The sequence below is a fragment of the Oncorhynchus mykiss genome, chromosome 4, assembly GCF_057628025.1.
Source record: "Oncorhynchus mykiss isolate SJ-2025 chromosome 4, ASM5762802v1, whole genome shotgun sequence".
In the NCBI taxonomy this organism is placed as follows: Eukaryota; Metazoa; Chordata; class Actinopteri; order Salmoniformes; family Salmonidae; genus Oncorhynchus; species Oncorhynchus mykiss.
The window spans coordinates 74,350,312-74,359,632 of NC_143025.1; the positions used below are offsets into that span (position 1 = coordinate 74,350,312).

The following is a 9,321-nucleotide window of genomic DNA, read 5'->3' on the forward strand; positions in this document are numbered from 1 at the left end:
AGGTAACCAAGAATCCAATGGTCACTCAGACAGAGCTCCAGAGTTCCTCTGTCGAGATGGGAGAACCTTCCAGAAGGACAACCACCTCTACAGCACTCCACCAATCAGGCCTTTATGGTAGAGTGGCCAGACGGAAGCCACTCCTCAGTAAAAGGCACATGACAGTCCGCTTGGAGTTTGCCAAAAGGCAGCTAAAGGACTCTCAGACCATGAGAAACATGATTCTCTGGTCTGATGAAACCAAGATTGAACTCTTTGGCCTGAATTCCAAGCGTCACGTCTGGAGAAAACCTGGCACCATCCCTACGGTGAAGCATGGGTGTGGCAGCATCATGATGTGGGGATGTTTTTCAGCGGCAGGAACTGGGTGACTAATCAGGATAGAGGGAAAGATGAGCGGAGCAAAGTACAGAGAGATCCTTGATGAAAACCTGCTCCAGAGCGCTCAGGACCTCAGACTGGGGTGAAGGTTCATCTTCCAACAGGACAACGACCCTAAGCACACAGCCAAGACAACGCATGAGTGGCTTCGGGACAAGTCTCTGAATGTCCTTGAGTGGCCCAGCCAGAGCCCGGACTTGAACCCGATCGAACATCTCTAGAGAGACCTGAAAATAGCTGTGCAGCAACGCTCCCCATCCAACCTGACAGAGCTTGAGAGGTTCTGCAGAGAAGAATGGGAGAAGCTCCCCAAATACAGGTGTGCCAAGCTTGTAGCGTCATACCCAAGAAGACACAAGGCTGTAATCATTGCCAACGGTGCTTCAACAAAGGACTGAGTAAAGGGGTTCAACACTTATGTAAATGTGATATTTCAGTTTTTTAAAGAAATTTGTAAAAATCTGTTTTTGCCCTGTCATAATGGGGTATCGTGCGTAGATTGATGAGGGGAACGTAACGTCACAGAATGTGGAGAAAGTCAGGGGGACTGAATACATTGTGAACGCACAGTAGATGCATAACATTAGGCTGTGTCTAGACTTGATAGTTCATGCAGCTTTTGTATTGCTGATAATGGAGTTCTGATCATGGAATTCCAAACACGTCATGCATCTACATTTACATTTAAATGTGAATGACTACTGTAGCTCTGTAGCTATCTAGCTAGCAACTCTAAAGGGCTCGCAAACGATTTAGCAAAAGTCTAATCAAACATATTTTTTATTACATTTTTTTATTAGCTAGCTGGCTAGCATTTATGAGGTCATCTAAACCTGGGTGACAATGAGGGCACAATCAGAATGTGGAAAAAATCAAGTTTGCATGTTAGCACCAAGTACAAACGGGGCTTATGTGTCAGTGGTCCAGAAAACAACATTGACAGTAATACCTCCTGTGAAGAGGTGCTGTGCTCATCTCTACTGTGCAGAGTGTTAACAACATTGGCAGGGTCTCTGTGTTTAACACACTGACGGTGAGAAGGGTGAAGGAGAGGGGTGAAAGAGGGGGGTAAGGAGGAGGAGGGAGGGTGAGGAAGCTCCAAGTCCACTCTCTGTCCCTGTCAGGGTTCCTTACATCTCACTGTCTCCGCGGCCTCCCAACTCCATCACTGACAGGACAGCAGGGAGAACATTGGGACATCAGACTGACTGGGGTCACAAGGTGGGCATCTTAGTTCCCTGAGGCTCTATCTCTGTGTGACACACATCCTGCTTGACAGGAAGTAGGTAGGTGTTGAGGGAAGAGAGATTTGTGTGTGAGATAAGACTCTGGATAAGAATTTGACAGAATATTCGATAGATAAATGCACTTTTCAAATCTGACTAGGATCAGAGGTCAATGCTCCTTTCATTCAATAGGACGTGTTTATACTTTATAGTAACTATTATTAGTGTGTTATGAACATTAAATCACTTTTTTAACATAAGCTCTTCCTAACCAGTGGTACTTTTAAAGCTAGGACAATTTGCTTTTAAAATCATATAAATGTTAATGTTTTAAAAGTCTCCATGCTGACTATGATATACAGTGCATTTTGGAAGAATTCAGACCCCTTGACTTTTTCCACATTTTGTTACATTACAGCCATATTCTAAAATTGATTAACTTGTTTTTTCCCCCTAGCAAAAACAGGTTTTTAGATTTTTTTTCAAATTTATAAAAACATGAAAACTGAAATATCACATATACGATACATAAGTATTCAGAAGTTTTGGACAGTCCAATCAATTGAATTTTAAAGTTGTAGAATCATCTCAAGGATGATCAATGGAAACAGGATGCACCTGACCTTAATTTCGAGGCTCATTACAAAGGGTCTGAATACTTATGTAAATAAGGTATCTGTTTTCATTTTTAATATATTTGCAAAAATGTCTAAGAACTTGTTTTCACTTTGTCATTATGTTGTATTGTGTGTAGATTGATGGGGTAAATGTTTTATATTATCCATTTTAGAAGAACGTAACGTAACAAAATGTGGAAAAAGTCAAGGGGTCTGAATAGTTGCCAAATGCACTGTATATCTTATTTTAGCTATCCCCTATGGAACTATAGCAGGATGATGAACGTCTCTCTCATTGAATTGTTTAGCTCCCATTGATCTCATGATTACCATATTAACCAAGCTGTCAGCTCTGGCATCTGGCGTCAGTGCAGGGCCGTGCACAACTTTCAGAGGGCAGGTGCTCAAAATGAAAATATTTTGTGGTGACCATGTTCTACTTTTTTTAACATAGGCCTATTTATTTATGCAACAACACACTCACTCATCACAAATTGTAAGCAAGCTAGTTATGGTGCTTTCTAAAGACATGATTGACATCGGGAAAAGGGGGTAGGCTGTCAGTTGAGTGATGTAAATCCGCTAGTTAGCTAGCTCGTTTTTTTTTTTTACGGATTGTGATTTATCTTCAATGCTCTTAAATAATAACTTCATAGTCATCATCTTCTAACTCATCATATATCGCTAGTGGCTTGTGTGGATATTTTAGTATATGGCGGTTAGCTAGAGTCTACAGTGATTCAGCCAGGGAGAAAGAAAGAAGAGAGTTAAACAGTTATCATGCACAGCCATGCAGCCTCACTCCTTCCTCTCCTCTGTTTCTATACCTCAGCCAGCTCAATTACCTGGTAAAAACAGGCCAATGCTCCCAGAATACATGTCTGTCCAATTGTAATGTTCACACTTTCATTTTTAAGCTATTGTAGGTCCTAACTGAACATTGAACAATGATGTGGAAAACATCTGACACACACACACACACACACACACACACACACACACACACACACACACACACACACACACACACACACACACACACACACACACACACACACACACACACACACACACACAAGCATTTTAGTCATTTAGCAGAAGCTTTTATCCAGATCGACTCACAAGAGCAATGAGTTAAGTGCCTTGCTCAAGAAAGCGAGAGTTAGCGAGAGAGAAAGCAAGATTGAGCCCACCCACACCCTTGAGACATGTGTCATTATTAAGATCCTGTGTGATGTTCCCAGCCATTGTGTTCCTTCCCAGGAAGTAGTGTGGGGATCAGCGGGACAGACAGGCCACAATATACCAAAATTAAGTGCAAAATTAAAATGCGAGAACTGATTTAGAGAAACATGACTGATGTGTTTTGATAAACCTGTCAAACGTCCGCCTCTCTCTCTCTCGCCGGGGTGGATGAGGCGAGGAGTTGTTTGGATTGGTAGCAGCAATAACAGTTTAATGATACCAATTTATAGCATCCGGGGCTTGGGATTTACACAGTAGTAAATCCAAAAGACTTGAAAATTCTCAGAAGGCCTATAGAGAGTTAGCACCTGATTCATTAAAACATATTTAAGGCAGCCCTATTTGATTCATATTCCTGTGATTTAAAGCCTGCTTTTAGTTGGATTAAAATGCAGAAAACAATGCACGTGGTTTGCTGTAATTTTGTCAAATTGCCCTTTACTGGGGCCCAGTGTTTTGTTCTCTGAAACACAGTATGAGATAAAAGCAACAGAGTATTTCATTAAAATAATTACCTTCTCCTCCCTCAGCTAATGTTTTTCTCTCAAGCCAATGTTCCAGCCGGCACCATTTCCGCTAGTCTCTGGCTACTGAGCTGCTCGCTTTCAAAATAGAAAACAATGAATAATTCACTTCAAAATTCTTATAGGAACAAAACGCTTTGCCTTTCGAAAATAAAACACCATCATCCCAAGCTTGAAATTCAAGTAAATAACTGATAAGGATTACCTAAGAAATCAAATCCCAAAGCACTTTGGGGACACATATATACTTTTTTTAAATGTGTTACCTGTTTCATTCATTTAATTGATTACAAAAGCAAGGACTGAATAACATCCAAAGACAGATCTTTGATAGAAGATTGAGTGCCATTGAGTGTCAGTGTGTTTCACAGTTGCTCTTACAGGTCTCAGTTCTCTCTGAACACTCCATTAAGGTCAACTGGAGCTCAAGGTAATCATTTCTGAGGTCACCCTTTATCTCTACTTCACTGTCTGTCTCTGATTGGCTATTTAGCCTTTTCCACCACTCAGGTCACAGAGAGAGAGCAGTGACTCAGAGGTGCCATAGTCAACAACATCAGCAGCAACTTTCATCAGTTTATGGCCCTTCTTTTACAGGAGAAATTCAATAGCTTTGATAAACACCAGGCGGCCTTACGATCCACAGGGAGCAGAAGATGTAATGTAAGACAATAATAAACAGAGGACTCTTTGTCGTATAAACTGTAGAGGGAGAGGAAGAGCTAGGACACTTATTGGATGATGCCAAATACAGTTATGGCTTGCAGGTAAGAAATGGAATTCATCGATTCTTGATACATCTTTATTTTTAGAGACCAAGGTCAATGAACTGCAGCACAAGCTGCAAAGCGAGAGTGCTGTCTAATCTGGCTTGGTGAGGACAAATGACATGTCAGCCAGAGTGAATGAAAACGTGATTCAACATAGCTTCATTTCATTTCACATGCAAACTGTATACTGCAGGGGAAGGGTGATTTATCTAAATCTAGAACACGTGTCAAACTCATTCCACGGTGTTCCAAATGTCTGTGCTCCACCCTTGTACTTGTTTGATGAATTAAGGTCAGTAATTAGTAAGGAACCCCTCACCAGGTCGTCTAGGTCTTAATTGAAAGAAAAACCCTGCAGACACTCGGCCCTCCATGGAATGAGTTTGACACCCCTGATCTAGACACTTGTTTGTTTGTAAATCCACATACACATCACACTCGAAATACACATTTAAGCCAACACATAAATAATCTCTCTCCTAAAAACACACAAACACTCACACACTCTCACACACCTACCCCTACGTAGGCACAACACAAACACACTAGTCACTGCAAACTGCAGGGATGTCAGTCCAATTAGGACATTTTGTGTAAGACGTAGAGGACCACAGACAGCTATTGAACCACACACAGCTATTGACAAGACTGATTCTCCACAGGAGCCTAGCTGGGACTGACAGCAGTCAGCCACTGATTGGGGGTAGACGCTTGTCAAAGAAAGTAACTTGCTCTATCTATTTATCCCCCCATTCTACCACACTCTTTCATTTTCCTTTGATGAACAGTTATGTACTTCACACGAGCTGAGCACTTGAGCAATGAAAATAATCTTGGCAGCATAAAAATTCTGAAAACCTTTTCAACAATGCATCCTTTGTGTTGGACTATTTTCTGTAAATTTTTTCACAAATGGTCCTCTTTAGAAAACAGGTCCTGTCATTTGTTCTGCAGAAGAGACATGCATTTTGAAGTTCCTAGGCAGAAAGACAAATTATTATGTGCCTGGGCCCGGTTTCCCAAAAGCATCTTGAGGTTAAGTTAATCTTAGAACCATATGTTTCTAAAATGAACTTAGAGGCTTTTGGGAAACCGGGCCCTGAACTTAATAAGTATTTGGATCTACTTAGTTCAGTTTTGGACAGTAGTTATCAGAGGTTTGGACTCGAGTCAGACTCGAGTCACAAATATGATGAATTGCAACTCGACTTTAACACCAATGACTTGACTTGGACTTGAGCCTTAAGACTCGACCTGACTTGACACCCTCCCCAAGCCCAAATATAAAAAATGATGCTATTAAAAACAGTCTGCAGCGCATCTGCCAATGTGTGTCATGTGACTCGAGTCCACACCTCTGCCAGGAGGTGAGGCAACCAGTCAGGTGTTACTCTCGATGGTGCAGCTGTAGAACGTTTTGAGGATCTGGAGATCCATGGTAAATCTTTTCAGTCTCCTGAGGGGGAAAATGTGTTGTCGTGACATCTTCATGACTGTTTTGGTGTGTTTGGACCATGATAGTTTGTTGGTGATGTGGACACCAAGGAACTTGAAGCTTTCGACCCGCTCCACTACAGCTCCGTCGATGTTAATGGGGGCCTCCTTTTCCTGTTGTCTACTTCTTTTCTTGCTTACATTGAAGGAGAGGTTGTTGTCCTGGCACCACACTGCCAGGTCATTGACCTCCTTCTTATGACTGTTGTGTCATCAGCAAACTTAATGATGGTGTTGGAGTCGTGCTTGTCCACTCAGTCGTGGATTAACAGGGAGTACAGGAGGCGCACACACCCCTGAGGGGCCCCAGTGTTGAAGATCATATTGGTAGATGTGTTGCCTACCCTTACCACCTGGGAGTGGCCCGTCAGGAAGTCCAGGATCCTGTTGCAGAGGGAGGTGTTTAGTCCCAGGGTCCTTAGCTTAGTGATGAGCTTTGTGGGCACTATGCTGTTGAACACTGAGCTGTAGTCAATGAACAGCATTCTCACATAGGTGTTCCTTTTGTCCAGGTGGGAAAGGGCAGTATGGAGTGCAATTGAGATTGCGTCATCTGTTGGGGTGGTATGCGAATTGGAGTGAGTCTAGGGTTTCCAGGATTATGGTGTTGATGTGAGTCGTGACCAGCCTTTCAAAGCACTTCATGGCTACCGACGCGAGTGCTACAGGGCAGTAGTCACTTGGCCAGGTTACCTTCGTTTGCGAGCCCTGCCACACACGATGAGCATCAGAGCCGGTGTAGTAGGATTCAATCTTAGTCCTGTATTGACGCTTTGCTTGTTTGATCGTTTGTCTAAGGGTATAGTGGGATTTCTTATAAGCGTCTGTATTAGTGTCCAGCTCCTTGAAAGCAGCAGCTCTAGCCTTTAGCTTGTTGCGGTTGTTGCCTGTAATCCATGGCTTCTGGTTGGTATATGTACGTATGGTCACTGTGGGGACAAAGTTGTCGATGAACTTATTGATGAAGCAGGTGACTGAGGTGGTATACTCCTCAATGCCATTGGATGCATCCCAGAACATATTCCAGTCTGTGCTAGTAAAACAGTCCTGTAGTGTAGCATCCGCGTCATCTGATCACTTCCGTATTAAGCGAGTCACAGGTACTTCCTGCTTGTAAGCAGGAGGATAGAATTACGGTCAGATTTGCCTTTGAGGTCAAGGGACAGCTTTGTATGCGTCTCTGTGTGTGGAGTAATGGTGGTTTAGAGTTATTTTTCCACTGGTTGAACATGTAACATGCTGGTAGAAATGAGGTAAAACAGATTTAAGTTTGCAATCAAAGGAGGTACTATATATACTCACCCCCCTCATGTCAATTGATCACGAATAGTAACCTTAACACACAAAACCCACCCCCAACAGACACCAGTCAATCCCCCACACCATTCCCTCCTTACCAATACCTCCTTTTCTCCAATTTAGACTTAAAGCCTCGCATGAACAATCAACAAAGCCTCCATAACACAGAGAAAACTACAATAGAAGTCCTTGCCTACTTGTACAACAAGACAAGGACCAAGTTTATGCCTAGCTCCAGTGTGTGTGTGTGTGTATATATATTTGCTCATCATGGAGTCATTGAAAGATTTAGAATGTGACTTACACTAGTTCCTGGTGCTGAGCTTGATGTTGATGGGATCTAACTCTAAACAGAACACATAGTCACGTTAGCCTCTGCGGTAGTTAGGTGCTTAGCTAGATAACAGTTTGCTAATGTAACCTAACGAAGCTAACGTTATCACATCCCCAGATAGCAGCTGGCTAATTCCATTGATATGCTTTGAAATGTCTAGCCAGCATATTAGGAAAGCTAGCTAGCTAGATTTTGGTTTAGATAAACAAAATGTAGTTTGCTAGATAGCTAGTTAACTAGGTAACATTAGCTACATTACCTCAGCTTGACTTATTTTCTGTTGCTCTGATGTTGGCTGATTGGATGCCCTAAAAATAGATTGAATAGCATCACTTTTTAACAGTCGATGACATGGCAACCCTATCAGTTGAGACTTCAGTTCGGTTTCGAAATCCTCTGGATGACAATGCTGGCTACAACCACAGACATGTTGATACTTCTCACTTCCAAGGGGTAGTACTACTTCCTGAAATCACTATGAATTCTGGTTATTGTGATTTGCTTACAACCAGGAAATGTAGCTAGCCCTTTCCCACTGGTGAGATGCAGAAATGCTCGTATTTGCATGTAGTGAGGAAATCCAAAATTGTTATGACACATATGTTAATAACATATTAATGGACATATAGGGAAATAGAGCAGTGTTGAAATGTCCCTTTAAGGTAGGAAGGAGCGAACTAACCAACAGATAACTAGGCCTACAACAACAAAACCACGTTTTACCTGTGGTTGTTTATCTACCTTATCTAGTTGAATGCACTGACTGAAGTCGCTCTTGATAAAACTGTCTGCTAAATTACCAGAATGTAAATGTAAACAGGGCCGCCGGAAAACGTGTGGCGAGGCGGCACTTGCCACAGCACTTTTCAAATCAGGTGTGGCACACACTTTTGATTTAGATTCATAAAATATATCAATGCAAAGCCGGTATGAAGCATTTCGCAACATATGATGCTACGTTTTGAGCTGCATCATATGACGCAAAATGCATCATACCAGCTTTATTTCTGTATTTTGAAGTTATACATCTTGAAAACTTTATTGCTGACATGCAAAACATTTTGGGACTATAAAACAATGGACTAATGAAAAAAATACCAAAATAACGTTTTTGGGTGGAGTTTTCCTTTAAGAGCAGCCAAAATATTTTTTGAGTGTAGGAGGCAGATTTGCGAATTACAACCAGTCCTGCTGTAAACTAAAGCATTCGATGGCTTTCATTACTACTCCGAATTATTGAAAATTATGAACACATCACTTTCCTTAATTAAATTTCAGTATGGTTTAATGACAGTTACCCGGGCTTGCAGGTTGGCAGGATATCAAGCAAAGAGTGTCTTCTGCAACCTGCTGTAGCCTGTGCCAATGGAAAGTGGTCAAAGGGTGTCTTCTGCAACCTGCTGTAGCCTGTGCCAATGGAAAGTGGTCAAA

General features: G+C 42.0%; 1 long non-coding RNA gene across 2 annotated transcripts; it reads right to left on the reverse strand.

Moving 5' to 3' along the window:
• Nucleotides 1-4,781: 4,781 nt before the first annotated feature.
• LOC149984140 (uncharacterized) lies at nt 4,782-8,353 on the reverse strand. Of its 2 annotated transcripts, XR_016495552.1 has the most exons (3): nt 8,150-8,353; nt 7,861-7,902; nt 4,782-7,437 (listed from the first exon to the last, which is right to left on the reverse strand). It is a non-coding gene; the product is annotated as an uncharacterized LOC149984140 (long non-coding RNA). The 2 variants fall into 2 exon arrangements; XR_016495551.1 differs by having other exon boundaries at nt 4,782-7,902.
• Between the last annotated feature and the right edge of the window lie 968 nt (nt 8,354-9,321).